Source organism: Choloepus didactylus, chromosome 20, assembly GCF_015220235.1.
Source record: "Choloepus didactylus isolate mChoDid1 chromosome 20, mChoDid1.pri, whole genome shotgun sequence".
Taxonomy (NCBI): Eukaryota; Metazoa; Chordata; class Mammalia; order Pilosa; family Megalonychidae; genus Choloepus; species Choloepus didactylus.
This window is the reverse complement of record NC_051326.1, coordinates 4556796-4563336: the sequence shown is the minus strand read 5'-3', so window position 1 is coordinate 4563336 and position 6541 is coordinate 4556796.

The following is a 6541-nucleotide window of genomic DNA, read 5'->3' as shown; positions in this document are numbered from 1 at the left end:
GGCATCCAGAGGAGACAAAGAACTGAAATGAGATGGAATGGAGCAAAACAAAATGGAATGAAATGAAGTCACACCTGGAAAGACCCTAAAAAGTCATTCTAGAATCAATCCCACGTTACTGATGGGGAAACTGAGGCCCAGAGAGGACAGGGGACTTACCCATGATTGTACAGCGCAGGGAGCAGAACACAAAATATATTGTAATTGTTTGTTCTACCCAGGGCTGTCGTCTGCTCTTCGGTCAGACTGAGCTCAGAGAATAAGGTACAGGCATCGGCAACCACACAGAAAGGCCAGAACCAGGAGCTGAAGCCCCACGGTCCCTTCCAGAACAACCGTGAATGGAGGGAGGGTCTGGCCACAGGGGCCGCGACAGCCTCACGACAGCCCCACAGGTCCTGAGAGGATAACAAAGTAAAACCCTCGGCTGACTCAGCCTCTCTGCGTCTGTACGTCTTCACCAGTAAAATGGCCTGAAGACCCTCCTCTCAGAGTCACCACTGAGAATTAAAGATCCAGAAGGAACACTGCCCTGCACACACTCTGGCCAGCGGTCAGTTCTCCCAACAGAAAAAGGCCCTTCTCTTCTCAGCTGCACCTCAAGGAAACTTCTCCTGGTGTTTATCGCAGACTCGCACTGGAAACGCCCAGCCACAGTGCCCTGTGGAGGCAAGACCTACCCATCGCAGGCCCCGGTCATGGAAAAGTGGGGTTTGGGGGCGGCAGTAGGCAAGGAGGCAGTGTGTGGGGGGGGCAGAGTCCACCCCACAGGCTGTGGAGACACCGACACAGCCACCGGGCCCTCCAGGCTTTGTCACAAGCTGCACAGAAACGATTGCCTGGTCAGAGGCACGCATGTCTGCAGGCACAAACACACGTGTGTACACACACACACACACACACGTACACGCACAGCCCAGCCCTGCACGGAGGGACGCGCGAGGGCCAGTCAGGAGAGCCAGCAGGGAGCCGCCGCATGGCCCACTCGAGCCACTGTGCCTCCTTTTCCGTTGCTGGCTCCTGTTCAGGCTCTGCATCACCACCTCACCACCATCCTCTTCCCAGACAAAAGAAAAGCCTTGAAGGGCTTCCTCGGGACACACGACAAGCCAGGCTGCTCCTTGGTGACACCCGCATGGCAGTGGACCAGCCCCCAGCCCTGAATTCTCACCCAGGTTCCAGCTACCGCTCTCTGCAAGCCCCCAAGCCCCTGCACCCTGGCTGGGAACCGTGGGGAAGGAGAGCAGGTGAGGAAGAGACGATGAGTGCCCACCTCTGTCCCTTCCCCTCCAGGCACAAACTTGTGTCCTGCACGTATGCGATGCTCCCGCTGTGGAAACTGACCAGAACAAGATCGACCGCCCCAGGCCTTGCCCCTTCCATGCAGCAGAGGGACATGAGCTTCTGGGGCTTCTGCAGAGTTTCATTTCACGCACAGTTATCTAAGCACGCAGCAGTGGTGCATAAGCGGTGGATGGCTGGTTCAAATCCCATGTCCCCCCTGCTAGCTCTGTGACCAGGGGCAGGCAATTTTGGCTCCCTAGACTTCATTTCCTCTGCAGTAAATCGAAGAGAATGTGGGACCACTTCATAACCCGTGGAGTGGCCGCTCAGTGGAGAATGCTTCATCAGCGTTACCTGAGATGACTGTGTTTCCGACACGCGTCCATTGGACACTTTTTGGGTGCCTGCGATGAGCAGGCCTGGTACACACCCTTCACCCTGAGGGACAGGGGCCTCAGCACCGAGCAGATGCGAGTGAAGGCAAAGCTGTCCCCTCTGCTTCCGCCTCGTCACTGGTGAACGCGTCCTGGACATGCCTGCACGATGTGTGCCGAGCATCTGCGAGGAAGCCCTGGTTTGTCCTGCAGTTACCTGAACCCACAGCTCCCTCTGTTCCTGGAGGTACAGACCCCTCCTCTGCCCACCTGTGACCCACCCACATCCTTTCCTCTGAGACCCTCCCCTGGTTCATGCTTTCTGAGCCCCTCTGTGGGCATGAGAGTAGTGTGGCAGGCTTGGCAGAAGGCATACAGGTGGCTCATGATCTCTGCATGTTCGCTGTTTCAGGAAGCATTTATTGAGCGCTTGCTGGTGCCTGGCATGTGCTCAGCTTGTGAGCAAGTGACATCATATCTTCCTCCATGAAGCTTGCAATCAAGTGAGAGAAAGAGGAAGCAAAACATGACAGTTTTGACGAGGGGAACACTTAGGGTTCCGTGGAATGATAGAAAAGAGCTACAAGGAGAGAGAAGGGGGGAGAGAGGGCAGGGAGGCTCTGGGGCACGCAGGGACAGGCCCGCGCCTGGCTGTGAACACATCTGACATTTGCCAGTCGATGGAGATAACACTTGGGCAGCAGCCAGCCCTCCTGGGCCTCTGTTTTCCCACTGGTACCCAGGCTAGTGTGAACCGTACTCACTGTTATCACTGTCACCAAGTGAGACGGGAGCTGAAATAAGGGCTTGCCAGGAGTTGAATACACAGAAATCCATTCTGTGCTTTTCTGAGTGGGCTCCCTGACCTTGGCCAAGTCCTTTTCTTTCCTTGGGCTTTCACTTTCCCATCTCTGACCTAAGTGGGTTGGAAAAAGTACCTGGATTAACTATAAAATATTATACTTTCGTCCTGACCTTCTGAAGGCTGTGGCCACACAGAAAGCAGCGCTCTCTTGCGTGGTTTCTTGCTGCCTATGTCTGTGCAGACCATGGACAAAACCATATCCTTGATGACAGCAAATGATCATATGTCAAACACCTGTTACGACACGGCAAGGGCTTATGTGGAACTGAAACTCTGGGGGGAGGCCCAGCCGTCTGAGTTCTAGGAAGCCCCCCAGGTGACTCTGATGCTCCCATGGTGGAGGGAGTGGGCGAACAGTTCCACATAAACCATTCCCTGCCCCGGCGGGCTGCAGAGCACCTGACTGCGCTTGTGTTCGGTCTCAGGCTGAATCTTCACAACCAACTCGCTCACCACTGAACGTGCAGGTGCCCAGCAGAAGTGACAGCAGAGCCCTCGTCACGCGCCTTCGGAGTCTCAGGCACGTGGTTTCAGTCTCCCCCGTTGTGCGCATGATGCTGGCTGATATTTTATTGTCTGCCTTTCAACAGAATCCTTTCTCTCTAGTCTCTAGCCAAATGGCTGAAACCCTACAATTTCAGTTGGATGCTGCATTTTTGACCTCTGGCTTCTTTTTGACTCTTGGGGAAAGGCCTTTTCCTTGTTTTCTTTCTTGTTGAATAGCATTGATATCCACCTAAGACAGAAGCTGGGAATCATCCCAAACGTCATGTCTGCACCTTTGGTTATTAACCAGCACCCACACTCTGTCAGTTCTTAGCATCCTTCATATGAGTCTGGGGAGTTCAGCCCCAGTGCCACATCCTGGCTCAGACACTCCTCACATCCTGACCCAGAGCTTTGCAAGGAAGTTGGTTTACTGGTCTGATTCCACACTCACTCCGGTGTCTCCCATTCCAGCAGTGTCCTTTCTAAAGACGAACGTGACCGTGCTTCTCCACTCCTCCGTCCACCATGGGAGCATCAGAGCCACCGGGAGGGCTTCCTAGAACTCAGACGGCTGGGCCTCCCCCCAGAGTTTCAGACTCAGCAGGTCTGGGGAGGGGCCTGGGAATCTGCATTTCTCACAGGTGCCGGGGTGGCTGCTGCTGCTACCCAGGGGCCTCCCTGTGGAACCCCTGCCCAACATGATAAAGTGCGGACACCCAACCCAGCAGCCGAGATTCTCGACAACCCAAACCCTGCATAGTTTCTCCCCCTTTTTACAAGTTACACCACACGCATGTAAACCTAACTTGGGGCTACAAAAGCCAAATATCCTTGTAGAGCAGAGACTTTCCAGTCTGAGCAGAGAGCCCAGGCTGCAGCACTGAAGCCATGTCCCATCGAGGGTGGCGTTAGGGCCCGGGCAGGACTAGGCGGGCACCCGGAGCTGCCCAGCTGCTGCTGGCAGGCGTCCCCTGCGTTGTAGCTGCACATCCAAGCTGCTGTCTTCTGCTGATGCCTTCAAGCCATGTGGCGAAATAAACACCCCAGCCAATCCATTTATTTAAACCAATATAAACAAGATCTAAAGCAGAAGAAGATGGAAGCCGGCCAGATGGAAAGGTAGTTTAAGGTTATGAAATCTGGCTTGGAAACCACATGGTGTCTGAACTTGTAAACATCAAAGAGCCAGACTGGAAAACTGTAATAATATAATAATAATTAATAATAATAAAATCATGCCTTCCCCACTGTTACCCCAGGATGTAAAATCACAAAAAAAAATTAAGATGTGATAGGCCTATTAAGTCATTTACTCTGGTCCCTGCTGGGAAAGCTCTGCCCCATTTACAGGGTCTAAAGACCCTTCTGTTCCAGGAGGCCTCCCCGACACCCAGCGGCGGAAGGAGCGTCAGAGGAGGCCTGTGGACAGGCCCCCAGCAGCCTGCCTTCCTCCCGGCCATTGGAATTCGGGGTTGCTAACGTAAAGAAACGAGGCGTAGGGGCATCTCCTTGGAGGAAAAGGGGACACAGACACACTGACCCTCACTGCCTCCCTTAGTGAGCACATAGAGCACGGAGCTGCGTCGTCCAGGGGACAGTGCCGGTGGCCTTGGCAACCGCCCATGTGTCGCTGGGGTGGAGACCCCGAGGTGGAGCCGCCGGCACTGACCACCCCCCCAGCCACAGCGCCTTCCCCCAGGGGACTGGCCAGAGTCCACCATCAGCACTTGGCAGACTTGGGTTCCTTGCCTGTTTCTTTTAAGATTCCTGATGGCAACAACGTGATAATTCAGGGCTAACCCCGTAATTAATAACTCATGTATGATAGATTATGATGGCAGCACTCAAATCACTCTTTTGGGGTGAATTCTCAAAAACTTGAGTCAACATGATTTTCCCTTTATCCTTCTTAAGAATAGTTTCCTCCCCCTCAAACAAAACAAAACAGAACAAAAAATGTTTTGAAAAACCACCTAGCAGATGGAATCACCCAATAGTGCTTTTTATGGAAATATCTATCTTTTCTGATGTCATTGTACGTATTCTGTTATGTTGCCTCATCTGATGTGAAATGAGCTCTCACGTGACCCAGTTGGTGTTTTGCTACTCTTGGAAAAGTGTTCCTGCCATGTTATAACTTAACCTTCTTCACAATCTTTGAGTTGCTCCAAAGGGATTTATGTTTCTCACAGAACATCACCATTTCTTTTTAGAGCTGTGCCGTCCAATGCACTAGCTACTAGCCACCTGTGGCTTTTTAAATCTAAATTACCTAAAATTAAATAAAGCAACAATCCAGTTCCTCAGTCACACCAACCACATTTTAAGAACTCAAGAGCTGCGTGTGGTTAGTGGCTGCCGCACGACGTAGCACAGATGTCAGAGGTTTCCATCCTTCGGTAGGTTCTGTTGGCCTGTTTTAGAAGTTTCATTTCTCCACAGGATTCACTTCGTTCTTTTCTTGAAGTTATCTTTTGTTCTGATGTAAGTTTTATTCCATGACCCTCACCTCTTCCATCCCACACCCCTGCAGTCTGAAACCCCCTCACGGTCAACACCTCAGCCTCCCCCGGCCACCGGAGCCGCTGTCCCTCTCTGCTTGTACCTGCAGGCCTCAACACCTGGGGCTCTCCCCTGCCTGGCAAAGAATGAACGAGACACCTGGCTTGAGGCAACTGACATTTCAGGACCAGGATCAAAGTCCAACACTCTAATTATTAGTTTCTTGACCCATTAATGTTTTTGAACATTTTATCTCCTCTGTCCTCAGGTACATACCTGTCCCCTACTTACCTGAATTTCAATCATCCTGCCTGCTCTGACCCCAGTGAGCTCCAAATAACTACAATTCTTTTAGAATGACTCCACCACTTAGGCGTGTTCTTGGCATTTCTTGGCCTGCAGCTGGCCATGGGCTCAGTGTCGCCTGAAAAAGGGCTGGGACGTGCAGCTGGAGGCCGTGAGCTTCCGGTGGTTTTAATCTCAAAGGCCCCAAACCTGTTCAAATAAGAAGCGACGTGGTAGAGTAGAAAGAGCACCCCTAGTACGGAATTCACACCCCGCTTCTCTGTCTCCGGCTCCGTGAACTTGGATGAGCTCTGCACATCCCCGAGCCTCTTTCCTCTCACCTGCGGGATCATAATCACGATCATGGAGTTTGCCGGAAGGATTGTGTGACATGAGGATAAAAAGCAGCTAGACCAGTGGCAAAGTTATACACATTTAGATACTTGCTAAGTAATCTTTTCTTTTCAGTATTTCTCCTTAGAGATTTTTTATTAATGGTAATGAAATGATGCAGGGGTTAGTCTTGTATTGTGTGTGTGTGTATGTTTTACATTAAAAAACTAGAGCTTTTAAAAGTAATAATTTAATTAACATCTTGCTTTTGTTTGTATTACTACAAATAATCTGTGCTTTCCATGCTCTGCAAAGTTAGTGGTTCTGAACAAATGTGTGTCCTTTGACATCTCACCCGGAGAGCAATCCCAGAAAGGGCGAGCACTTCTAGAACAAACTTCAAATTAGC